The sequence below is a fragment of the Mus caroli genome, unplaced genomic scaffold (genome assembly GCF_978045245.1).
Source record: "Mus caroli unplaced genomic scaffold, Mus_caroli_1 scaffold_19, whole genome shotgun sequence".
Taxonomy (NCBI): Eukaryota; Metazoa; Chordata; class Mammalia; order Rodentia; family Muridae; genus Mus; species Mus caroli.
This window is the reverse complement of record NW_028227274.1, coordinates 33,250,298-33,277,383: the sequence shown is the minus strand read 5'-3', so window position 1 is coordinate 33,277,383 and position 27,086 is coordinate 33,250,298. Positions and strand designations below refer to the sequence as shown.

The 27,086-nt window shown below is 54.3% G+C and overlaps 1 protein-coding gene across 4 annotated transcripts in view; it reads right to left on the bottom strand.

The window, feature by feature from the left end:
- The window catches only part of Cxxc5 (CXXC finger protein 5), a 32,465-nt gene extending 10,947 nt beyond the window's left edge, over positions 1-21,518 (bottom strand). Inside the window, exon 1 of one of the 4 annotated variants that reach the window (XM_021150508.3) lies at positions 21,310-21,518. The gene's annotated coding sequence lies outside the window, so the exon portion shown is untranslated. Of the gene's footprint in view, positions 1-15,660; positions 16,285-20,899; positions 21,015-21,057 lie in introns of those variants that run through there. The other 3 variants (XM_021150506.2, XM_021150505.2, XM_085833697.1) reach the window with 3 other exon arrangements.
- Between the last annotated feature and the right edge of the window lie 5,568 nt (positions 21,519-27,086).

Here is a 27,086-nt window from a genome sequence, read left to right as displayed (position 1 = left end):
GGGGCAGGGAGACATATGGTGTCCTCTAGCTCTGGTTGCCTAAGGGGGACGTGACAGCAAGCCAGGCACTGTGCAGAACATTTTCTTGTACTTTGTTTTTGTTGTAGCTGTTTTGAAACAGGGTCTCTCCTGGAGCTCAAACTATCTGCCTGCCTCTGCTTCCCAAGGGCTGGGATAAAAGGCATGAGCCACCACACCCAGGCCTTGTGGCTTATTATTGGACTGTCTCTATACCCTGTTAACTAAAAGATGTGAAACTATCTGCCTAAGGTCACCAGGTCAGTAGGTGACAGGGCCACAAGTTTGAACCCAGACCTGGCTTTCTAACCCTGGCTTAAGAGGAGAAGGCTCCTCCAAAGGATCTTTCTGGTGGCCTTCAGGCTTCTAGGGACATCACATCAAGCACAACTGCTAAAGAGTCTGCGGCTGTACCCCAAGCCCAGGGGAAGGGGCTACGGGTGGGCCGGACGGGCCTGGCCGGGCAAGAGCTCCGGGCATTCCGGCAGCCTCCGCAGGAAGCAGAAGGGGACGGAAACCGGCTCTTGCTGCCTCCCCCAGAATCCTGTGGGCAGCCCAGCCTGGCTGCACAGAGGCCTTCTTTGTGCCTGCCCCAACCCGCCACCCGGCTGGCCCAGGGTTTTGAGTTTCCTGGGGGGGGGGGCCGTCCAGCCACCACTAAGCCTCTAGCTTCTCCCCCTCCCAGTAACAACCACAGCAGTCCACAGCTGGAGGAGGAAGTGAGTGGATGGCTGTGGCTACCCCGGAGACTCTAGGGGATCTGCAACAGGCCCTCATCCCAATCCCCCATATATTTACATACCCTAACCAGAAACCGTGGCACCCAAGCTGTCATGACCCACCTGGAACCACCCCCATCCGACTCCACCAGGATGCTCTTGGGCCAGGTGGGTGGGGCAGCGCAACTGCCAAGCCACCCTTCCCCACACTCTGGACACAGGACGCACCAAGCAGATGTCTCTTCTCAGCATTTTAGGGGATAAAGGCCCCTTTGGGGGTGTTCACTAAGAAACTCGGGGTACCTGGGAAGAAGGGAGTAGGAAGCAGAACCATCTAGCTACCAGGGGGAGCACGTCAGACATTCAGGCTTGGAGCCTTTGTCTGGTGGGTATGGCCAGGTGCGGATGAAGTCCATGGCGCTAACCTTTGTGGTCGAGAGCGCCAGTGCAGTTCTGCACCAACACAGGTGGAGGCACTTGGGACATAAACGCCCAGTGTGCAAGGTGGAGGAGGGTGCTTCCCATACCTCAGGTCGTACACAGCCATCAGTGTTGTTTGCAAGTAGAGCATTAACTATGGTGGGTGAGTGTCTGTCTGCAGGTTCTTCTGCTGTTGTGCTAACCTGCCTTAGCTGTGAGACAGCAGTGTGTGTGCCCTGTGAGCCCTGGCGGGGCCCGAGTGTGACAGGCATGATGCAGTTGGGAACTGGTGCCAGCTGCTAAGGCTCTTATGGAAACAGGAAGCTGCCCACAGGTGTGCCTGCTGTGCAGTGCGGTGCGGTGGGGGCTGGGCTTCAGTTTGTCCCTCTTGAGAAACCAATTCACTGTTTTTGCTGAGAATCCCAGCCCCGAGCGAGGCACCTGTCTGCTGTTCAAGGTCTAACAGCTCTGGTCAGCATCTAGCCGCCTGCCTGGCAGCCGGGCCTTAGCGTGGTAAAAACTGGCAAACAAAAGCCCCTAGACCGCAGGCCCTCCCTGCAGAGGCGTGGGGGAGGCAGGCAAGACGCAGGAGACTGAAGGGGTGGGAGGGAGGGAGGGAGGTGTCGTCGCAACCCCGGAACACAAAAATAATGAGGCGAGAGGGGCCATGGGGCCAAGCTGGCTGGTTCCGGAGTCGCTATCTGACCTTGACAGATGCCACAGCTGGGCGCCTGGAGAGGAGCTACAGCCACCCGCTGCCTCTGTGCTCCAGCCTGCCGCCACCCCCCCCCCACTCCCCCCAGGCCAGGGTCGATTGAGGCTCTTACAGGCCAGCTACAGGCAGGCCCCCACCAGGGACGGGAAAGGAGAAGGCCCAGGGTGTGGAGGTGACTGGGAGGGGATCTAGCCACAGGGCCACCTGAGTACCCCAGCCCTCAGGTGTGACCAAATGTTAACATGGAGTTGGCTATTGTACTACAGCTTAGCTATGTGTCTGTGTGTGGAAGTGAGGCAAAGTCCAAGTCTGACAGGGACAAAGATAGTATGTTTATGTCCTCGGGGGTCATAGAAGCAGGACGGATGGACTAACATTCCTGCTGTTGATGTGGACATATTCTCGGGGATGGGTGCCGATCGCTACACAGCCGGCCAATGCAAGCAAGGTTGGGACTAGGACTGGAGTGGGAGACAAAGAGAAGCACGGCTGCTCCCCCCACCCCATGACTCTCTCTAGACCCTGCTCCCTCACTGTAGCAGTTGTCCCCCTCAGCATGCAATGATGGGTATATAGCTGGGTACTGCCCCTTGGGGGGTTGGCAGCAAGGGGCTGGGGTGTGAGCTGCAGCAGGGGACGCTGGGCTAGAGGTAGATTAGCAATTCCGAGCACTGGCTGCATAATTAAAAAATCATTACGGCAGGCAGGCGGGCAGAGCTGAGTGTGAGCTCACGCTGGAGCAGGCGGGGACACAGCCACAGCGCTCCCCCTCAAAGTGCTTCCCCGAGGAAAAATCCCACCTGCTAATATAATTATGGAAAAACACAAGCACGGAAATTCTGTTTCAGCAAACAGTGTGCCTGAGTGCCCAGGGCTTGCATGGCCCCCAGCACAGTTAGCAGGACTTAGGGCTGGCACCTCTGGTTCACTGCAGTGAGGCAGGTCCTGCTGGGGTTCAGATTCTGACCTCCACCTGCTGGAATCCCCAAATGCAAGAATCTGCATAAGGTCATCTCTTGTCAGTCATGGCAAGGCTGACAGGCACTGGGCGGTCCTGCTCACCAACGCAACACCCTCAGAAGCTCAACTGCCTGCCTCTCTCCTGTCCCCGGCTTGCCTTTCAAGTCTCTGCCCAGCCCTTCGGCTGGCTGTGTGGACCCCAGGCTCCAAGGACACAAGGCACCCTGGGCTTGTCTGGGTTAAGCCAGGCGGGCAGCCATTCAGCCTGGGAAAGGCGGCCAGCTTTGGGGCACATGCCCCAGAAGGGCAGGCTGAGCCGCCATCACCTCGGGCCTGGAGCGGGCAGCGCAGGAGGGAGCCGGGTCTAATTAGTCGGCCTGGGAGGACGGGGCGGGCGCCAGGCGGCTGCCCAGAGCAGTGCAGGCACGTCCGAGAGCGGCCAGGAGGTGGTGGCGCCCGGAGACGCACCCGAGACGCAGCGGGCAGGAAGCCTGGGAAGGAGGGCTGGGGCCAAGGAGACTCGGCAGCGAGCAGGACTGCCGCCCCTCACTCCTCCATGCCACCAGGCGCGGCAATTAGAGGCTTTCAAAGTTTGTCCTTAATTGGTTTCATTTTTGCCTCATAAATGATTCATGGCCCCAGAGGTCTGGGAGGCGGAGGGAGTGGCAGGGGAAATTTGGGGAGGCTTTTGCCTGGGGCCAGTCCCTCTCTACCTGAGACTGGGAGAGAACTCTGAACCCACTGCAGTGGAGGGACTGGGGGAAGCACTTGGCGGGTGGGACCCTGTAGCAAAATTTAAACACCCAGGCCGTCTCTTTGGAGTTTTAATTAGGAGCTGCAGCGTCTCTTCTGTGGACAAGGCTCAGGCTCTGAGTCTAGGCACAGCCACAGCAGCTGCTGGGACCCAGGAAGCATGAATAACGCCAAGATAACAACCTACAGCATCAATGGTAATAACCATGAACACTTAAGAACGCTTTTAACTGGAACCCGGCAGAGTCTCTTTTAACCACTCACTGCCCCAGCACCACAGGGTGAAGTACTGAAGATCACTGCTTTCAAAGAAACTGAAGCCCAGCAAGATTAAGACCCACCTTCTGAGTGCCCCCCCCCCCCCATGGTAGAAGCCCTCAGCTCCAAAGCTCTTAGGGCTCAAGAGATTTTGTCCTCGTGGGGCCTTGGCCTACCTGTAAAATGGGAACAGAGAAGCCCACAGTCCCTAATGGAGTGATAACTCTGTGCCAAGCCCAGTACTGAGAAATACAATGGACACCACCCTCTGGGAACTCCCGGTCTCAGAGACAGACAGACATGTAACAGTTCACCCAGAGAACATGTGAACACATCATAGCTAACATGGTGGGATAACAAGTCTTGAAGCAAGTGAGATAGATATATGGCCAGGATCTCCTTTCTTCTGGCTAACCGGCGAGCGCTACACTCAGCGAGAGGATGTGGCTCACTTAACCAAGCCCTGGGTCAGATCTCCCTAGAAATTTAGAACTACAAGTTACACCATTCTGACACTGAGATGCAAATTGCTATTAAATACACTGTTTTTTAAAAAATGCAGTCTCCAGGGTTGCTTGCCTCTGCCTCCCAAGTGCTGGGGTTAAAGACTACACCTGATGTGTCTTTTAACATTTTTAAAGTGTGTGTGTGTGTCAGTGCCTGTTTGAATCCCTTGGAACTGGGGTTATCTACTGGTGGTTGTTAGCTATCTGATGACCTGAGAATTGAACCCAGGTCCTCTGGAAGAACAGCAAAATGTGCCTACCACTGAGTCACCTCTCCATATTAAATTCACGGTAGGGCTGCTAGGCCCCTAGAAATTCTAGAGATGAAGGAAACTGACTGCCCCAGGTCCAGGCTTGCTGCTTGGTCTTGGATGCCTCACAACATCTCCTCTTGCACAGTGTGTACCAGGTATTCCTCCAAAGTCCTGCTGGGGCAGCAAGCTCCAAAGCAACCCGCTCTCCCAAATTGATCAGGCAGAGGAAACAGTGCAGGCTGGTTACAGCTGCCCAGACCCTTCCACAGCCTTCAGAATGTAACCACACATACTTCCCAGATGAAGAAAACGAGGCTTAGGGAAGAGAAGGTTCACAGGTCTAACAGGCTATGGAGCCCATGGCCCGTGAGCCCAGTGATGGGTCGGGGCAATGAGTATCCTTAACTCTCCCACGCCTAGAAACTTTTTGTCCCAGCCCTGATCACTCTTTAAAACCAAGAGCGCCCACATTTCCTCAGCCATTAGAACTCAGTCCAACTGAAGCATGTGATCAGCAGCCTCACAGGAGCCCTGAAGGTGGACAGAGATATTTCTACTACCGTGGTGTGCACAGGGCTCCCAGCCCTGTCTCGTTCAGCTAGGTCTTTTGACAAGAAGCTGGGATGGTTGAAGAGAGTAAAATGGTGCCCGCCAGGGGTGACAAGCTGGAGGGGGTGACTATGACCCACAGACGGCTTACCCTCACCTAGGACAGTAGGTGCCTGCAGGATCCCAGAGCTGAACTCATTCTCTGGGAGGAAGACTAAGTAAGCAAGCTATTCTCTACCCCATCTTGATGGAGTCACTAGCTTAACAACCTGGGTTGCTTAATGGCACAACCATGTCATTCTTGAAGGAAGTAGACACTCAAATGATCTGTTCTTTGAAGAACTGGACATTTGTGGCATTGAGATCAGTATACTATGGAAGCTGACAAAGGCCACTAATATACAGACAAGTAGCCAGTTCTCAGAGCCCCAAGTCCTACTCAGTAGACCTAGCTAACAAACCCTGATGCCCAGGTACTCACCGTGCCCCTTTGCTCCCATCTACCTATCCCAGAGCTGTACAGTGGGGTCACTGGGGCCCCTCTTCTCAGCTTGCCCAGGAAGCTGCATGTCTTCAGTGGGTCAGTACTGACGTCAGCAAGGCCAGCCGGGCGTGGAGCCTGCCACCTCCGGAACCGCCAATTAATTAACTTTTTCAAATTAATTTCCCAAGCAAAATTCCATAATTACATCTGTTTCCATCAGCCTCCTAGCTGGGCAAGCAAGAGGATGACCCCACATTGAGGTGGAACACAGTGAGAGATGAGTATTACAACCTGGGAGTTGAAAAGGACACAAGAGGTTTGGTTTCTCTCTAACCGAGAGTTTGCCTAGTGTCCTTATAGAAACCGTTTTGAGGGGGGACAAACTAAGACCAGAGAGAGCCCTTTGGCCCAAAAGTGAAGGGTTCTCAGAGATATCTGTGTCCTGTTGAGCTCACCTTGCTGCTGCTGCTGCTGCTGTTGGTACCCCACTAACACACCCCCCTCAGTGCCCCTAAACATAGCAGGTCTTGGCCCAGTAGCAGCACAGGCTCCAGGAGGCTGAGAACGCGGCTGCGGTCTAATTTCCCAAAGGGGCTGAGATTAATTAGCTCACACACAGGCACAGAGAGGGAGAGAGGAGAGTGGGAGCAGGGGCGGGTGGCGTCAGGCAAGGAGAAGCTGCTTGGCGCTCCCCGCCACCCGACCGGCAGGCAGGCAGTCAGGCGGCCTTGACAGCCTGGGTGCTCTGAAGGTCAGTGGTCAAGCCAGCTGAGCTAGCAGACTGGCACCATCTCCTTCCCAGAATGCCGACGACCAAAGCTGGAGGGACAGAAACCAGGAGGCCAGGGTTGGGGGAGGGGCTTGCTGTTACCATCATCTGTGGAAGTCTAGCTAGGTACTGTTCACACATGTCGTGTTTCATCTTCATAGCAGCCCAAAGACAAGGCAGCATGGTCCTCCTGCCTTTACAGATAAGGATGCTGAAGCCCAGACAAGGGCAGTGACCGGCCAAGGTCACTCACGCTTGGGCAACAAAGGTAAAGCTTTTATAAAGGTTGGCCAGTCCAACTCCACAGCCCACCCTGCTGCCCCATGACAGCACAGGGCATATGAAAGGATCTTGTGCTTACAAATGGGTAGGAGTCAGCCATTTCATGGAGGGACTTTGACCCAAAAGAGGAAGTGACCTGAGGTGGGGACCAACCTGCAGCCAAGACAACCTAACTTGGAGACGCTTTAGTGATCACCAGTGGCCACATGGAACGGAGGACTCTGATTGGTTAAGTGGCAAACCAACCAGGTGATGGGGGACAGGGGCGTGTTTTCATGTTGGCTGTTGGCCGCTGTGTACCCAAAGGGAAATGTTTACTTAAGGGACCTCCCAACCACTCTCTGAAGAAGTTTTCCAGAAAAAAGGGAGGCAGCCAGTCAGAACTGGGACGCTAAGACCCTCAGCAGGTACCTAGGTGGTTCAAGCCTGCTGCTGAAATTTCTCAGAGCTTGCCACACCCTTGTGGCATCCTTGTGGGTGCTAACCCTCCTTAGACCCAAAAGACCAGCAGCAGTCCACAGCAACCATTACCCATTCATTCCCTGTGACTCTGCAAGTAGGGACGCATACCTCCCCCGGGAGGCATATTAAGGTCCTGTCCCTGTCCTGCCTAGGAGATCTAGTCTAGGGGGATCCCAGACAAGCTGGGGAGGCTTGCTAAGCTCAAAGCCTAAGTAAGTCTGGATCATAGCAAGTAACAACCTCAACTCACTGGGTTCTGCAGCCCCTATACCTGAACCTCTCGAGATAGGGCTAGCTTGTTATCTTTACAGTCATCACTTGCTCGGGCCATGGATACTGGATGACCAAGGCCCTAGTCTCTCTGTGAGCCACCAACTCCCTTATTCATACGTTCTGCTCGCTCCATTCCCATACACAGCAGTCCCTGTCACCTACACTTATGGTGACCCTTTCCATGTCCACCCTGATGTGGCACTGCTGTGTCAGTAGCTCCGGAACTATTACAACTGGCTCTTTCCTTCCAGGATGTGAGGTGTCAATGTCCTCTATCCTGAATCTAACTGATCAACCCCCTTGTCTCCTGCCACTCAGCTGGGCTTCCTCACTTCTGCACACATCTGAGAAACAGCTCCAGACAGGGCCAAGTCCATGACAATCTAATTACGGATGCTTCTTGAAGATGCTGCCCCCAGGGGGGAAAAAATATAGCTTTGGTAGAGCAGACAGGGGCTCAGTACCAGCCCCCACGGGGCTCAATGGGGACTAAACCCAGAGGCTCACATATGCTGGGCATGAGCCCTGCTGGCGAGCCCCACCCTCAGCCCCCATCACTTACTTTCAGCAGTGTAACTGTAATACCAAGATGGCACTTGGTTCGTTTTATAGACAAAAATGATAGAAAACCTGGCAGGTAGGGGGTGGTGGCGTACATCTTTGATCCTGGTATCTGGGAGGCAGAAGTAGGCAGATCTCTATGAGTTTGGAGCCAACCTGGTCTACATACTTGAATTCCAAGCAGCCAAAGCTACACACATGGTGAGACTCTGTCTCAACAAAAACAAACCAAAATAAAACAAAGCTTTGGGCATGACACAGCAGGTAACAGCCAACATCAGGGTCCCCAGCTCAGGGACAAGTCTAGTTTTCTGAGTGTCTCAGCCTTTCTGGAACCTTCTCCTTCCCCCTTGACCATCTTACATAGGGAAGACCAGGAGGTGGGAGCCTGCTGCACCCCAGATGATCTATAACAGAGGTGCTGGACAGTGGTGTCAGTACCCCTCCTGGTTACAAGGCCATGCCCACCCAGCTCAATTCTCTCACTTCTTGTGTGGAAAACAGTCTGTCTTCTCCATTCTGTGTGGGAGGGCAGGCAAGCCCTGGCCCCAGTGGCGCTAAGGCTTAGACACCACTGCAGGCACCCTGCCAACCTCACAGCCCAGGCCCTCTTGTCAGACCAGCGCCATGCAGACTAAGAGGTGTGGCCAAATCCCAAGTCTCAGGGTGCTAGCTGGGGGAAAACAAGGGGACAGAGAAGAGTGAGTGCCAGGCTAAGCGGCACAAGACTCCTTGGACAGAAGAGGTGTCCTTCCTTCCCCAGCCCCCAGAATGCTCCCATCTCTCACAGCCCCCACCTTGAATGGGGAGAGGTGGCCACTTCTGGGAAGATGGATTTTCCACAGCGTTCCTCCACCAACCTCTCTTTCCTCCCAGCCTGTCTGCCTCTTTCCCTTGCCTATCCCTTGCCTACCCTTGAGTATCCTCTGCTTGAGCCATAGTCCCCTATGACAACACCAACTGGGTCCCCAAATGGGGCTGACAGTAGCCTAATGTCAGGGAAAGCCCTCTCCCACTCCCACCTAAGCATCAGAAGATGACTGAGGGGAGGCCTCTTTTGTGTAAGCCTCAACAGAGATAAGCAGTGTGACATGAGTGTTGTGTGGATGCAAGTGGATGCAACAGGCACCGCTGAGTGGGTGCTCAGGACCTCACACTGCAGGCAGCCTCCTAAAGGTGTGAGCAGGGGCCTACAGACCACTGCTTGAGCCTGGATGGGGAGGTATACAAGGTCTGTGAGGGCAAGGGTGGCTTCCTACCTATGCCTGATGGAGACTGGGCATGCCTGATTGCCGAATCTGTGCCAGCACGTACATGTACCAGGATCAGGTGTTTCTGAGGTCCCCACACATGCGTGAGTGGGTCTGGAGTATGCGGGCAGTGGGTTCCGCTCAGGCATGTGGAATTAGATGTGCTGAAGCCGGGTATACCCTCTATATCCCTGGCTGTGTTGAGAGTGGGACTGCGTTGAGTGTGTGCTCTGCCTGCTGCTAGGGATGGGGTGACTCACGCCTCCTGAGCTAATCTCGCCACCCGCCTGCCCGGCTCACCCTGCTCTGCTGGGCTCATGGCGGCCAGCACAAGAGGTGGGGAGGAGGAGAGCAGGCAGACACTCAGCGGGGAGGCTGGCTTGATAAATAACCTGCTGCTTCCCCAGGCCTCTGTGAAGGGGAGGCTGCATCAGCAAGGAGCAGGAGAGGGAGGCAAGAAAGGCATCCGTCCTTGGCCCCCCAGGCGCTGACTGCCCTGGCCCCCGTGGCCCAGTCTCCGGCTTCGGTTCCTGTTTCATAGAAACCTGATCTGGGAAAAGCCTATCGGGTCATCTTGCCTGTCCCGGCAGGCGACCCAGCAAGCTGCCCCTCAGGGAACAAGCCCACAGCCTGGCTGCCCAAGCAGTGGGTGGGTGGGTGGTAGGATATTTCTGTCCAGACTAAATGCAGCTTTAGGCCTCTGTCTGTGCACCAACAGCTGCTCCCAGAGGCCTCAGCTACGCAGTGATGACTAAATTTAGCCCCACCCCACCCCACCCCCCAGCAAACCCCAAAGCTCACCTCTTCATACTGGTTCCACACAGGGATAGAGGGAAGGATGGATAGTCTACAGTGTCACCTTGGGCCACTGAATGCCTCTCTGGGTCTTAGTTTTGTGTGTGTGTGTGTGTGTGTGTGTGTGTGTCAAGTATTACTCGGGTCTGGGCTCTGAACTGCCCTGCAGGATTTATTAAGGATAGTCTACAAAAGCAGCTAAGTCGGGGTCTTTGCCTAGTGGTTACTGAGCTGAGGTTCCTTTCCCACAGTATCAACTTCAGCTTATAAACACTGACTTCCTCCGTTCTGCCTTTCCCTCGATGATCAGACGGGGCAATACCAAGCTTCTCCAATCTACCAAACCAGACTCTGGCCAGGAGACAAGTTGTGCCAGGCTGGGAGTGTGTGTGTGTGTGTGTGTGTGTGCACACGTTGACAGCTGATATTTCCTGGAGGCTACAGTTGGGTAGGGCCAGAATTCCTGTCTGGACCCTAACTTCAGCAGAGGATCCTCTTCCAGTTTGCATCCTGGAGAAGATCAGTACCATTTCCAAACCCACACTGCTGTGGTACAGACGGGGTGGGGGTTGGGGGGGGTCAGTCATCTCTACGGGGTTCAGCAGGCCGGGGAGGGAGGCAGCCACAGTTCCCCTCCTGCCCACCCGCTGCTTCCCCCAGCCCCACATGCACCGAATTCCCCACGTGCCTGTCTGTCTCTGACAGCTCGTGCAAAATACTTGGCTGAGCAGGCGCCCGCTGTTCTGAGCCTGCTGTGCCTCCTCCCCATCTTCCCAGGGGGTTCTGTAGACAGAGCCAGGGATGGGAAGGGACCGGAGCCCAGGGCCTGGTGGACAGTTGGGGGAAAGAAAGGGCCAGAGAGACCAGTTTCAATTCACACGACTCTATCCCCAGTTCCTGGCCCTGAGCATGGAGGACAGGGGAGGCTACTGTGTGTGAGCCAGTCTTGTCTGGGTGGCAGCTGCCTATATCCCTTCTGCTCTCTCACCCTCTCAGGAGGCCTTGCCAGGGGTTTCCCATTCTCCTGGACAAATGAAACCACACCTGCCGCTCTGTGTCGCTCCACTATGCCCCTCTTCCCAGGTAGTAACTCAGGACAGAGCTGAAGGCTTGGAAATCTGGATAAGGGCCCAACCCCTCTTGGCAGTCAAAGCCCCCCTTCCCAGAGCATGGGGGGGGGGTGTTCCAGCTCTCCTGCAGTGAGGGGCACACCCACCCAGCTGCCAGGCTAAGATGACTCCATGTAGGCCTGAGGGGGGCCAAGTCTGCTCCTTCCTGTCCAGCTTGTCAGGTCTTCCCAGGAGAGCAGCTGGGATTTTCCTCTAACCACTGCCTAGCTGCCAAGCTCCTTCTCTGAATCACCCCTGTGACCCAATCAGATCCCCCACCCCATTTCTGCAGCCAAGGATTCCCCTCTCCCTGGGAGATGTGCCACTTGACTTGAATCCCTAGCCCAGATCCCGTTATAGACACTGGCTTGTGGGTTCCATTTTACAGATGGGCACACTGAAGTCATGAAGGAGTTCCCTGGAGAGGAGGGGTAGGCTTCCTCTCCTGTCTTATCTTGAAACTGATTGATTCTCTTTCTTATCTACTCCATAAACCTACATCTATCTTTGGCTCAGGAATCCAGCTACCCCTTTGCCCAGACTAATGGGGAGAAGAGAGGAGAGGACTCAGTGGCTGGCGGAAGGCCAGTGTCCCAGGCTCTTCTGGACCATCCTGTCATTCTCCACAGCCTAACAGTGGTCCCAGGAAGACTCCTAGCCTTGCTGTTGCAGTGAGCCCCACACTGTGGGACAAAGCCTCCTCTCCCCATTGCACAGATGGGGTTGCTGAGGACCCCAGGGGAGGGGAGCTGCAGGCAGCCATGAGTCAGAGGGGGAGCTGGGAAGCCGCCCGGCCCTGCCTGCTGTCGCTGGAAGCAACAGCCTGCATTTCCTCCTCACACTGGTGTCTCGGGAAGCGTGGGCAGCAGGCGGCAGGCTGCCACAGGGAGGACCCCTCCTGTGTCTGCAGGCCAGCCACAGCCCCTTGCTGCCTGACTGGGCCCAGAGCCCACCCTCTCCACGTAGAACTGGCCTTTCAGTCCCTGGAATAGGTCCTTGTCCCTGGAGGTCTCCTGGCTCTGCAGCCTCAGGAGAGCCCCAAGCCCAGCCCCATTCCAGCCCCACTCTCCCGTGTTCTCTAGCGTCAAACAAGGCGACTGAAGCGTGGCCATGCATGCTTCCTCCCCGCAGGAAAACCTACTCTTGGTGACTGTAGAATCCCAACGTGACAAGAATGCCAACTTAAAACATCTTTTCATTGCAAACAGTCTATGATTCTAGACTCCTGTCACTAAGATTCTAGACTGCCAAAATCCTACGGCTCTGGGAAGGGGCCACTGGGCCCACCCACCTCCACCTCCGACCAATCTCTCACCAAAGCTTTTGGGAAGAGGGCTGGGCTGGAGAGGGTCAACAGGAAATGACATAAAGCTGGGGTATACTATGGGCTGGGGGAGGAACCAGTCTAACCCCAGGGGAGAGGCCACCTCCTCCTGGCACACAGGGCCACTAACTGCACAGATGTCAGGAAATGAGCTTGCGCTGGAGCAAGAGTTGGTAGCTGGAGGGTTGTGAGCCTGTGCTCGGCCCCCAAAGCGCGGGCCAAGCCCACATCAGGTCAGTACTGGTCTCCATGCTTCTCAGGTTCCAAGCCAGGCTCTTGGCTTTATCTTCCTGTCTTCACCACCCACTGCTTCCTGCTTCCCACCACAGTCCCTTCACCTCCCAGGCTGGCCCCAGTCTAGGCCAGCTGGTAGCCAGCCAAAAAAACCCTCCAAATTGGGGCCCAGTTGACAGATAGAAACACTGAGGTCCAAGGAGAAGGTATGATTTGCCCACCAGGTTTGTCCACATCTCTCAGTCGTGGCTGCTCAGCCCTTCACTTCCCACTATGCTTCACTGAGTCAGTAGGTGTCCACATGCCTGCCCTCTACCCACCGGCACCCCAGTGTACTTTGAGAAAGTTCACTCACACGGCCAGCTCATTCATTCATTCACTCAACCAGTCAAACAGCCTTCTTCCCTGCCTCAAACCAGGTTCCTTGCTGGGATGATGGAGTCAGGGTGGTGGAGAGGACGCAGGCCCATGTTTGGTAAACACTTGGGCAGAATGGAAGATGCAAAACACACACACACACACACTGACCAACTCCAGCTGCACTGAGGGTACTCACAGCCTGGCATACACTGAACCAGGACCCCACCTCACTTGCTTCATTTGTGCACAGCTAGGCATACCCAACACCCAACTCCCAAGTGTGTGGTGGGGATAACAGCAGAGAAAGGGCATAAAGAGGTTGGCATAGTAGCATCACTTAGGGGCTTAGGGTGGGCTGGGCTTTCTCATATCTATGTGAGGACAGAGCCTGATGAATGCAATAGCTAAAATCTTCCAAACACATGGTGCCAGGCACTGGGTACACAATGAAGCCACTGCCACATCCCATTTGCAAGGCTGGCACCTAGTGGGGCTCAAAACCCTTGTAAGCATCTGATGAACGAAGGAGCTAACGACAGGAAGTACGGCACTGCCTCGAAGGAAGCACAACCTGGTGGTGCTTGTGAGTAAGCAGGTCTCAGCACTCATGGGCATGTGTATACCCACGCAGGTGTGTGCACACGGGGCCTTGGTCAGGACACTGAGGGATCTAGTTACTCTGGCTCCGGCCTAGCTAGGTTAGGCCCCTGGGTGGGAGATAGGGTGGCTGTTGGTAGGTACCAGGCCTCCAGTACCCCCATGTTGGCTCATTCCAGCATGGCAAACAAGTCCTCCTGCTGGCCAGGCAGGAGAGGCAGAGGAGGAGGTCAGAGGAGGTCAGAGGCAAGGGGGGGATTGGTCCCCCCAAAAGCCACGTGGGGTCTGCCAGACAGGACAGAGTAAGTCCAAGGCTCCCCAGGGGCCACTGGGCAGGCCTGGCTCTGCCCTGTTGAGCCCAGCAGCTGGAGGGAGGTAAATCCAGCGCAGGGCGTCCCAGCCACATTCCTGGGAGGCCAGCAGGGCTGCCTGCCCACTGCTCTAAGCGGAGCGCAGCAGCCAGGCCTAGGGCTGCCACTGCCCTCTTCCCAAACAAACAGAAAAATAAATAAAACCGGCTCTCACGCCAGCCAGCCAGCCAGCCAGCCCGACCGGCCAGCCAGAGGAGGGGGCAGGAAGGGGCGGAGGGCGCAAGGACAGGCAGGCAGACCAGTTGCCACGGTTTCTGTTCCACTGGGAAGGGGAGCCCAACAAAAGAGGAAAATGGAGGAAAAGCAGATGAGACAGTCAGAGATGTCAGGGAGATATCAGATAGGGTGTGTGTGTGTGTGTGTCTGTCTGTCCAGTGGAGGTGTAGAGTAGGAGGGTCAAGAAAGACAAGGAAGGCAACAGTGGCAGTCACAGTGCCAGAAGGTAGAGACAGCCTCTGGGTCAGTAACTCAATGACAGAGATGGGGGGGGGGCAGACAAAGGGGGCCCTGTGGGCTGGGGCAAGGGGGTCGACTTGAAGGGCTATGAAATATTAAAGAGCCTAGGCCAGCGAGTGACAGAGGTCACAGAATTCAGAAGACTAGCCAGTAAACGATAGGGGGCCTGAGGCGGAAGGCAGCCCCCACCTCTGCCACCGTCTATCCGAGGGCAGGCGGGGCTATGGGGACTGGTGATAGGAAGGAGAACTTTATAGTTCCCTCTCCCCTCAGGCTGAGCTGGGCACAGCCAGCCTTCCAGAGCTTCCAGCCACTCCAGTATTAAAGCCAGGAGGCCTGTCAGCTCAGTGGCTGTCATGGGTGCTTCCTGGGGGAGGAGGGGGTGGACTCCCCTTCCCAGAGAAAAAAACAAAACAAAACAAAACAAAACAAAACAAAACAAAACAAAAAACAGCCAAGCTACCACTTTTCAGTGACTAGCGGGGAGGGAAGGCTGTGCCTCACAGCTCCGCTGAGCCAGCAGACCATTCCCTGGCCCCATTACCAGCCTCATGACCTTGGCCAGCCCCTTGCCCTCTGTGTCTGTATAGTTCTACCCACAGCAGGCTTAATGAGAGGAAAGAAAAGAGAGAGCAAATAGCATGTGGGAACCCCGTGGGGCTGAGCACCCTACAGGTCCTGCCCTACAGGCCTTTGGGTGCTCGGAGGCTGGTTCCTTCCGTCCACTTTGCAGATGGGGAAGATAAACTCCAGTGTGGAGAGAGTAAGGCAGCCAAGGGCACAGACCTGGTTCTTAGATACAGGTTGTCCTCCCCGGCCCAATTCATTGGAAATAGTTCTTAACACTATAAAAGTCAGCTTCTAAGCCTTCCATCCCAGCAGAGGCAGAAAGACTCAGTGAGTTTGAGGCCAGCCTTGTCTACATAGCAACTTCCAGGACAGCCAAGGCTATGTAGAAAGACCCTGTCCTAAGGATACAACAAACAAACAAACAAACAAACAAACAAACAAACAAACAAATCAGGCCCACCTCTGTTGATTGCTGAGTGGACACATCTAGGCCCTCTCTCTCCTCATGCTTAATCCTTGCATTCAATCTAAAACTGGTCACATGAGTTAGTTAGCTATTTACTGACCCATCTCAGAGATAAAGGAAACAGGTAGGTAGAGAGAAAACTTGCCTGTATGGTATACAGTCAGCCATATAGTGGTCAGGATTCACAGTCAGGTGTGAAGACCTCTCTTGAGTCCTGCATGTGCACTGTATGGAGTTCAGGGATGGTTCTTAGGCGGAGCCAGGAGAAGGCCTCGGTGGGCCCACAGGCCCCTAAAAGAACTATGGCTGGGAAATCAGGAAAAGGTGAAAAGGGAGGCTATTGCTGAAGTGCTGGACATGCTTGTAAGTCCCTGTACTTGGGAAGGCAGAGATAGAAGGGTCTCTGCAAGTGTAAGGCTGGCCTGAGCCACACAGTGCTCAGTAAGTACTAACTGCTGTGGGAGCAGGTGGTGAGCACAGTCAGTCTACGGAGGGCATGGCCAAGGGACAGCCTAGGAACCTGGCTAAAGGGATCTGCCTATTCCACAGGTAGCCCTGTACCAGCTACAAGAGATCCTGTTTCTTGACAGAGGGATTCTGTAGTTGGCGCAAAAGGGCTAGTGGAACCCTGTCTTGCTGGTCCTCAGGGTTCTGACTTCAGCTCTAGGGTTGGTGTACCAAGAACTAATCACCCTCCTAGATTCCCTAGGGCTAGTAGAAGGGAAGTTGGGATTGCCCACCACCCCCAATCCCTGCAAACCCAGAGGGAGGCCAGCATCAAGAGGCAGGAAATGAAGAAGAATTTGCAATCTAATTGAGCTGGCGGGGGATTAGGCCACAGAATGCAATTACAGAGGCTGGAGCTGGTCCAGGGGCAGGCAGTGACACCCCAAAATGTGGCCTTGTCCAGGTGACTGGGCCCAGCTAGTCTCAAAGCCAGGATTCAACTAGAGGAGAGGAAATTAAGAAAGCAAGACTTGAGGCTAGACCACTCTCCCTTAGAAGACAGTCAAGAGTTCCAGCTCTGTGGGATGCCCAAGCAGCGGGAAGTTTAACTGGGAATCACTCTCCAGCCCCTTGAGAATCCAGGACAAGCCCATGGACTGTCACAAGTTCTGCTCATGCATGTCCATGTGTGATTCTGCTCTCAGGTAAGGTGTGCGCGCGCGCGCACACACACACACACACACACACACACACACACACACACGCACACACAATCACACATTGATGTTCACCCGCACAGGGGCATACCCCAACCTGCAGACACACTGCTGTGGACCTCTGCTGCCAGGGGAGAAATAGAAGAAACACCCATGACCTTAAAACCCTTTTATTCTTATAATCACAGGCTGCCATCGCGGTGGATATGCGCTGTCACCCCGGCCCCAGCCTGTCTCCCTCCACGGCTTCCAAAACTCCCAGCGGCAGGCAGACCAGGAGGCTGCCCTGTTACTAAGGCTAGTGGGAGGGAGGACACAGCTAAGTGGAAAAGGTTTTCAGTCTCTCGGCTTCACAAACAGGGAAGAAAGGACTTAGAAAGTCAGAATGGCAAACAGATTAAGAAAGAGACAAGAAACACAAAGCCACTAGCCACTGACAACTGCCCACTCAGCTCAAATATGTCTACTTCCAGGTTTACTCAAAAACTCACAATCCAGACATGTACCTCTAAAGGAGTGGACACTCTCCCGTGTGTCTCTGTGTGTGTGTGTGTGTGTGTGTGTGTGTGTGTGTGTGTGTGTGTATCTCAAGTACATACTAGGAGCCAAGTGTGGTAGGGCACATCTTTAATCCCAGAATTTGGGAGGCAGAGGCAGACTGGTATCTGTGAGTTCAAAGCTAACCTGGTTTATATAATAAGTTCCAGGTCAGCCAGGGTTATACAGTATGACACTGTCTCAAATCAGACACATACAAATCACAAACCTTACAAAATTCCAAGTACTGGAAACATACAGTGTATGTTATATAGGGACATGGCCAACCAACAGACATACAATTTCAGACTTAAGTGCATGAGATGTATATGTAGTATGATAATATGTAATATATAATGCAGATACATAACCATTCATTTGTATAAAATCATACATCTTAGACTTCCACATCTTCAGACATACACATTCTAAACACAGACTTGCAGACAAGAGATATACCATCCAGGCTGTCACACAGATCAACAGACACAGTGTCACACAACCCCATCTTTGCCAGCTGATTTTACGGGCAGATGAAGGGTTGGAGCTTTCTGGGTCTCTGAGGGGGCAGTCCTTTCTCCCTGCCAGCAGCCTGGGAAGGTGGGCTCAGCACTGAGGAGAGCAGACAGAGCAAGAGGGAAGGAAGAGACTGCAGAAAAAAACTTTAGTGGGATATTCTTGTTGGGCAGTAGCGCGTGAGTAACGGGGGAGGCTTTTTTTGTGGTCTGGTGAGTTCCAGCTATGAGTGAGAGTTTAACTATTAATATACTTAATCAAGGACACCACACACACACACACACACACACACACACACACAATCTCTAGGATGGTAAAGGGTAAGAGAGCAGGCACTCTACACTGGGGGACCCTTCACCCTCCTGCCCCTCCAGACCCGAGGCAGAATGTGCACACCAGAACAGCAAGGAACTCAGCACCCACCAGAGGCTGAATAAATGAATTACTTAAAATGACAGTAGGTAAGCCCACTCCATCCATGACCACCGAAGGCAAGCGCTGGAGAATTTCCTGTGACTGAGTGATTCCCGCATCCCACAGAATCAAGAGCGCGATCAGGTCTAGTCCAAGTCTCAAGTCCTCCATTTTTTTCTACCTCACCACAAACCCTATGGACTCAGCTGGCTTTAGCTCAGTCCAAAGCTCTCTCCTCTTCTTGGAAAGAAGCACTGAATGCTCCCATGAGTAACTAGGTAGGGACCTAAAGAAGGGCGGACTTAACCTACGGAAACAAGCATGGCCCCACATTCACATGAGCCTCAATTTCACAGTCGCCAAATGGGTATGAGAAAAGAAACAACAAAACTGAAGGGTCACCGGGGAGCCCTTGGGCACATAAGCCTGTGAGGGGCTTGAGCCCTGGATTCAGAGCCCTCCCCCCTTCCCTTCCCCCACGCAGCCCAGCTCAGCCCAGCCGCCGGGTGGACATTCCAGGCCTCACGTGATAAAGGGGAGGCCATTGGCCCTCCGGTAAGTCAACAGGAGAGATAGGAGGCCAGGGTTACCTGCTGAGCTGGGAAACCGGGCTCAAACACACACACATAAATAAGGCACTAACAAGCCAGCTAGCCAAGGGCCTAGCTTCTGCAGCCCATTTAGCTAGGTGCTTCCCCTAGAGAATCCAGCTCCTGCCAGGATGAAGGGGAGGCACCTATAGTGCTTACCAGGACTACAGAGTAACCCAGAGGCCAACCTCCGTCAGCTGTTCCCAACCCTCCCCGGGGCAAAAAAAAAAAAAAAAAAAAAAAAAATCAAACTGTCACCCCTCCCTCCTCCCTAAGGAGGACAATTTCCGTTCTGGGGGGGGCGACAGCTGCAGAGCGCGTCGCTACCCGCCCCCCCCCAACAACAAGCTCCAGCTTGACTCTCATCTAAGGAACTGCTAAATCAACACCATGCAGTCACAGTCGAAGTAGGTGAGGACAGTCTCCTCATACTACTCTCAAAAAGGAGATGGGAAGGGTTTCCACCAACAACTCAAGGCACCGTAGCCTTTCAGGAGAGGGTCAGGTCAAGCTTAGGCCAATAGGTGCCCCCCACCCATCTCATTTAAACAGTCTCCACTGCTAGGACCGTACACCCGAACCCCCCGGTGGGGGCAATTGAGGTGGCGCTGGGCGTTTAAACCGCGCTCCAAACAAGTCCGCAGCGACCGCGCTCGCAGCCCCCGCCAGGCGGCCCCAGCGGAAAACTTGAAAGGGACTCTGTTTGCCGGCGGCCCTGGGGCTGCTCCGGGGGCGGGGGCGAGAGCCAGCGATCACACGCCCCCTTCCCTAGTGCTTCCTGGGCAAACCAGCGCGACGGGGGCGGGGTGGGCTGGGAGGGGGACGCACTACAAAACCGAGGGCTCCAAACAGCATGGGGGCACAAGGGAAGGCGAGGATCAAGGGCCTAATCCGCATCTCGTTTTGGGTACTCCCATTTGGATGACCCAACTCTCAGACCACCCAGGGTCCCGGGGAGCATAGTAGGGTGCGGCTGCCAAACCTTCATTCCCCCCACTTTTCTGGAGACCAGGGGAGCAAGTCTTTCCAGATGAGTCACTACAAATCCCCCAAAATCTAATGGTACCTCCTTGCAACCCATGGCACCAACCCAACTCTGCGCACCCCTTACGATTCCCCAGGGAGAAAAAAAAAAGGAAATTTTGCTTGCTTTTTCCGGTGCGCCCCAGCACTTGTGACAGGTCCCCTAATTTAAAAACGGGGTCCCTCACTTTCGGTCCAACCTATTCATAAACAAAGCCAGGCGCACCCCGCTCTCCCCGCCGGAAAACAGCCCATTCCGGGCGAGGACAACTTCCCCCAGTAAGAAAATTAACACATTCCTCTCGCGGCAGTTCAGCCCTGGCTCCAGGGATGCGAAAGGGAGGGGGCTCGGGCGGGACTTCGAGGGTAAATTCGGGGCCAGAGCAGCGTGGCAGGAGCCTGGGATGCCCGCCCCCTGCAGACCTGCAGCCGAGGAACAACCGCCCGCCCCCCCCCCCCCCCGCGTCCCCGGCTTTGCACGCAGCTAGGCACAAACGGAAAGGCAGTCCGAGACTCCCCAAGGCCGTAAAGGACAGAAGAGAGACCGCCTAGCCGGCGGAGGTGGAGGTGATATACTTTGACGGGAAAAAAAAAAAAAAAGGTCAAACTTGATCAGCCCTCCAGGCACCCTGCAGGCAGCGGGGGCGAGCAGCCCGAGGGGAAAAAACAGAAGTAGCCGCCGCCTCTTCCAAGTCTAAGAGGAGGCAAGGCCACGCGTGGTCCGAGGCGCTCGGGGCAGTTAAGAACGTCCCTGAATACAGGGCAGCGAGTGGGGTCTGAGTGTGCGCCGCAGACCTGCAAGCAGCCACCCCCGCAGGCGCAGCACCCGCCCAGCACTGCGAGGTGAGGACCCCCGGCGCCCGCAAGCTACAATGATTGGGAAGGAAGCGTCCCCCGCAGGGAGAACCCCAGCCCCGCTCCTCCGCTCCCAGCCCGCCGTCCTCGACCCTAAAACCCCTCTTTTTGTCTGAACTCAGTGATCTGCGACCGAGCATACTGCGGCTTGGGAAGGCTTCGATATAGGAGCGGCCACCGAGCGATCACCGGAGCTAGGTCTCCCAGGCCCCGCGGCTCAGGCTGCGGGCGTCCCCCGCCCCTCCCAAACACCGACCCCTCCTTCCCCATCCCTGGCTCTCCGCACCTGAACTTCGGGGGAACCCGCGCCGCCAAACTTTCCGCGGACTTGCGGCGAACTCCGGCCCCGGCCGCGCACGGAGCCCCGGGGGAGGAGAGGGAGGGAGGCGGGGAAGGGGAGGGGGTTGGCCTCCCGGGGGGGGCGGAGGAGGGCCCGACACCTACCGGCTCCGCGAGTCGTCCGAGCCGCCACGGTCGCCGCGAGGCCGAGGGGGAGGGGCGGGGCGGGGAGCTGCGCTCCGCTCTGGGCACCGCCGCGGTGCGCTCCGCTCCAGTCGCCCGCCGCGCCCGGGGCCAGAGCCGGAGTCGCGCCGCCGCGGCTGGCCCAAGGCGGGGAGGGGGGGGAGCCTGCAGCACCTGCCCCTCCTCCCCCTCCCCGCGGCCCAAATTAAAAAACAACAAAAAGCAACTAATCACCCCGGAGCGCAGCGCCTCGCGGCGCGGCGGGCGAAGGACTCGGCGTGCGGCGCCCGGACTCAGCAGGCGGTGCGCATGGCTAGGCGCTGGCTGGGACGCGGGGCTGGGCTGTCGGGGGTGAGGCTCTCCTCTTCTGGCTCTGCTCGGACGCCTGCTCTCGCCGCCGCCTCTACATCCCAGCTCAGGCTCCGCCGCCTCTGCCGCCGCGCCGCGCGCCCGCCCGGGCAGGAGCTCCGAACGCTGCCCGGGGGCTGCCGGCAAAACCCGGACCGGACTAGCGGCTCCCTCACCCCCCCTCTCCACCTCGGATTCCCTCCCTCCTCCGCGGCCTCCCTCCCAGATCAGCTTTGGCCACTTGGACGCCGCAGGCTCTGAAGCTGGAGTCGCAGCCGCTGCGCCTCAAGATCCCCGCGTCCTGGCGAGGTCCTCCCAGGCTGAGCTCCCCCGCGCGTCAAGCTTCACCTTTTTTCCATGCAACTTTACAAATACATAAGTAAATAAATAAATACCACACGACCCCTTTGTAGGAGATGCCTGGGCTTGGAGACGCACCTTCCGTGGAAAATCCGCAGACCTTCTGCTCTCTGCTCAACTGTTCAGGGGGGGCAACAAGCTACAGGGATTGAGAAGGAAGGTTTGGCAGCTCAGCCCCCACCCCCACCCCCCAGCTCAGGTGCTGCTCGGTCTGCCAGTCTCTTAGTTCAAAGACCGCACCCTTCCCAAATACACTTGCCTGCATTCAGTAGACCCTAATTCCAACGGAAGAAAAAAGGAGGCAGAGTCCTGCTCCCATTTCACAGATGAAGAAACTAATCAGAAAGAGGACATTTTGAGTTTTTTAGGAGGCAGGCTCCTACCCAACTACAATCCTGGGGCAAGGCATGTACACTGGTGCCCTAGAGCTGTGGCTTATGAACAGGGAGCCTGTAATAGTACCTGGAACCAAGCAACATTCTGTAGATAACTAGCTAAGAACTAAATCTCAACCCTGCGCCTGGTGGAAACAGCAGTTTTGAGACAGCACCTATTCCATCTGTACCTCTGTCCTTTGACCATGTCCCCTCCCTCATCTGCCCAGCTTGGGCTAATCCTACCTACATCTGATGTCTTCTCAGAGAACCATAGAATGAGCCCTGGACTCCTATCGTCCTGGAGTGATAGTTCTGAAGTCTTGAGGGATTTGAGTGGAAGGTCAGGGTTGCAGTAATCAGACCTTCAAGCCAGAGAAAACACAGCCTCCAGACCCATGGGGAATTCCGGAGCAGTGAGGTTGGGAGCATCAGCTTGGTGGTAAGTATTATCATCTAATACCAATTGAAGTCCAGATAACAGAGGGTTAACTGCACTGGCCCTGGTGCCGCCAGCCACAGACTCTGGCCTCTATGGGAGAAGTGAAATCACCTCCCACAGCTGCTTCCTCTCTGGTTGTGGGTCTCCCTAGAGCTGCCCTCCAAGCATCTGTGTATGGACTGATGGGGCAGATGGAGTGGGGTGGTGGCATGTCAAGGACAAAGCTCACCTGGGTTGTTACCTGTCTCCCACTCTGACATCCCAGACCACAAGGTGACTCTGACCAGCCCTAGGAACACCCCCTTGCCAGTTCCTACCTACTGTCAAAGAATGGTCTCCTGGAGGAGGTGTTTAGCTCCCCCTTAACCTCTAGCTGATTTCTTCATAGTCACCCCAAAAGAAACCTGTCAGCTAAGTAAAAAGGCGCTTGCACTGTAAATAGTTCTTCTGTTTGTCTCCTTCTTGTTGTGACAGGGCCTCACAATGTAGTCCTGGCTGGTCTGAAACTCAGTACACAGCAAGGCGGGCCATGAATTCAGAGAGATCCACCTGCCTCCTAAGTGCTGGGACAGGACGAAAAGTGGATGTCACCACACCCTGTATGGAAACAGTTCTAAGACAGTGGACACACTGCTATTCTGCTTAGAGATTCTGGTCCTAACCTTGCCAGGTGCTATTTGGCACAAACCCTACAAGGAAAAGGGAGGCAGAATCCTGGGTCTGTATGTTCTAGGATGTTCCAACACTTACCCCTCCTCACTCACTGTATCTGGAGAAGCCAGGATGCTGACTGTGCGGAGGGACCTGCTCCCTGGGGATGAGCAACAATCATGAGATCCTGACCCAGGAAGTAAAGGACCTGTCTACCTTGAAGCCTAGAGCCAGTACAGATCAAGTCCTACACACTGGGAAAAGGCTCTGTGCTAGGTGGTCTCGGGCAGAGGGTCTGGCTCACTCAGTAAATAAAAGTGCTTTCCTTGCCAGTGGGGAGACTTGAGTTTGAGTCCCTGAACCTGGGATGGTAAACCTAACAGTGAAGAGGCAGAGACAGAAGACTCCCTACAGCTTACAAGCCAGCCATCCTAATTAGTGAGCTCCAGTGAGAAAGTGGGCAGCATTCCGTGACCCCTGAGGTTGTCCAACAGTTCACCACACTGCTGTGCGCCCCAGCCTCCCACCTCACGCATGCATCCATATGCATTTAAAAGAAAAAAACAAAACTCTAAACCAGATTCTCTCTGGTCCCCAACTTGCCAGGCACTATTTGGCACAGGAAGTTGCTATTTAAGCATTTTTCTTTGAGACTCCCTACCTCTCAGCAAACTCAAGAAGCCCAAGGCTAAGGGGTCTGTAGTGGAGAGAGCCAGGTGCCCCAGTGGGCTTGACTTCCTCAGGGAGGAAATGATACCAATACTGTGCCTGGCCTCCTTTGATCTCAGAGTCTTCCCATTTTATACCTCAGCAACTGGGAGATGCAGAGCCTCACCTGTCCAATCTACTTGGGAGCCAGAGAGAATATTGTTCCCACGGAAAATACAACATGAACAGGGACTGTCACAAGCAAGCCATCTACGTGCAACACTATCCTATGAGTGTGTGCTTAAGAAGAGAACGTGGAGGCAGGGCGGCGGGGCAGGAAAGACCACCCACTCTGAAGAGGGAGGGATGCCACCTTGGTTCTACCCCTCCAAAAATATTTTTGCTTACATTGTTTATTGAAGTTTCAACCGAGTTTTCAACCAACCAACCAACCAGCCTTCAAGTCTCCAGCACCTGTGTGAAGGACAGCCCCCACCCCAATACCCACCTGACCTGCCTTCCAGACGGGAATGTAGCAGTCTAGGAACCTAGATTACTGTGTCCCTGTCCACCCTCACTGCTCCCTGTGTCTGTGACTCTCCTTTCCATCACTCTCCTCCTCCTCCTCCTCCTCTTCCTCCTCCTCCTCTCCCCCCTCCTCCTCCTCCTTGCAGACCTCACAGCTACTCCAGCCTGGTCACCACACCTGCCCTCTTGAATCCCACTCTGAAGCCCTTGCCTATCTTTTTTTTTTTCTCTCTTGATATCATCCCCATTTCTCAGATGAAGGGACTGAATGGTTGGTGCCAAAGTTGTTCTCTAACCCGAGTTTTGATGTCCTGGGGCTTCTTCCATGCAGACTCATTATGGGGTGCCTGTGCTTCCAGATCCTGCAGTGGTTCTGTACAGTCATGGGATCCACGCAATCCAGGACTTTACATCTACTGTTCTGTGTAGAAGGCTTGATTCAAGCTTATCATAGAAGGTCCTGCTTTAGATGCGGTGCAACTCCACTGAGAAGCCTGTGTAGGGGTAGCTCTGAGCCTGAGTTTGGGCCATACCTACACAGCCAGCAGTAGTGTTGGTGATACTTGCAAAAGGTGTCCCTTGGAGTCTGTTCAGATTGTATTAAGTGCTCACGCTTGTGCTAAACACACACACCTCTCTCTTCCCCTTCCCTCCCTCTCCTGCCTCTCTCTCTTTTGTTTTTTTTTAACATTTATTATTATTATAGCTAAGTACACTGTAGCTGTCTTCAGATGCACCAGGAAAGGGCATCAGATCTCATTACGGATGGTTGTGAGCCACCATGTGCTTGCTGGGATTTGAACTCAGGACCTCAGTCAGTACTCTTAACCACTGAGCCATCTCTCCAGCCCCTTGTTTTTGTTTTTGTTTTGTTTTGTTTTTCGAGACAGGATTTCTCTGTATAGCCCTGGCTGTCCTGGAACTCACTCTGTAGACCAGGCTGGCCTCAAACTCAGAAATCTGCCTGCCTCTGCCTCCTGAGTACTGGGATTAAATGCAGGTGCCACCATGCCCGGCTTCCTGCCTCTCTTATTTAACCTTTACCTTAAAATTTTTATTTTAGCTGGGCATCGGTGGTATATACCTAATCCTAGCACTTAGGAGGCAGAGGCAGACAGATCATGTTCCAACAACCAGGGCTACACAGATAATTCATATTTCAAAGAAAAAAATTATTTTATAAGGCTGGAGAGATTGTTCAGTGGTTAAGAGCACTGACCGCTCTTCCAGAGGTCCTGAGATCAATTCCCAGCAACCACATGGTGGCTCAAAACCATCTGTAATGGGATCCAATGCCCTCCTCTGGTGTGCCTGAAGACAGCTACAGTGTATCCATATAAATAAAATTTTTAAAAACTCTTTTATATCTATGGATGTTTTATCGGTATGTATGTTTATATAACATGTTTATATACCATGTGCATGGGAGGCCAGAAGAGGATGTCAGAGTCTTTGGGACTGGAGTTAAGGCTGGATGGTTGTAAGCCACCATTTTAGTGCTGGGAACCTGATTCACATTCCCTGGTAGAACACTTAGTCCTTTTAGCCTCTGGGTCACCTGCCCAGCCCCTTAACCACTATCTTTATTTTATGTGTCTGGGTGTTTCCCTAAAAGTAAGTCTGTGTACTGAGTGCACGAAGTACAGTGGTGGCCAGGAGAGGGCATCTGATCCTCTGGGACTGGAGTTACAGGCAGTTGTGAGCTGCCATGTGGTTGCTGGGAATTGAACTCCGGGACCTCTGGAAGAGCAACCAGTGCTCTTAACTGCTGAGCCATCTCTCCAGCCCCACTAGGTACCTTTTTCGAGATGTATGTACTATATACCCACAGCATGGCCTGACTTTTGTGTAGGTCATCTCTCCTCTCATAAGGCAGTTGAGATCATATCACACACAAGTGGGTTTTTTCTCTTTTGGCTGGACTGGGGATGAGATTTGCTTGTATTAAGCAAGTATTCAACCACTGAGTTGCGTCCCCAGTCCCAGAAATGGATTTATTTATTCATCCACCAGCCGTGAAAAGTCTTTGAAGGTAAGAGAGTGGCTCCCACCTCCCCTACCCCTAAAGTCTACATCTTTCTAAGTGAGAACTTACTATAAATTAGGCACCAAGCTAACTGCTTTCTGTGCATATTGAATCCACAGGTTCTGAAGGACACTTGCCCAAGTTGACAAAGCAGCCAACCAAGTTCTCAGCCCAGTCTTTTCTGAGGCATTCCCACAACTGCACACGCCTGTCATTAACCCAATAGCTAGAAGCTGGAAATGCCTGGACAGAGGAGTGTAGGAATGAGTCTCCAATGAAGATGTTCCACTCAAACTGTGCCTAGGGTCAACCCCTCTAGGACCTAAGTCCTTTACCAGTGTCACAAAGGATGGGAGTAAGGGTGTTTGTGAGCTTGACTACTAGGGTAGAATACGTCTTAATGGAGGTCACTCTGGATTCTGATTGCAGCCGAAATCCCAATGTGGTGCAGAAGAAGGGAAGAGTTTAAAAGCCATTTGTGGCTAGGCAGTGGTGGCACACGCCTTTAATCCCAACACTTGGGAGGCAGAGGCAGGTGGATCTCTGAGTTCGAGGACAGCCTGGTCTACAGAGTGAGTTCCAGGACAGCCAGGGCTACGCAGAGAAACCCTGTCTCAGGAAAAAAAAAAAAAAA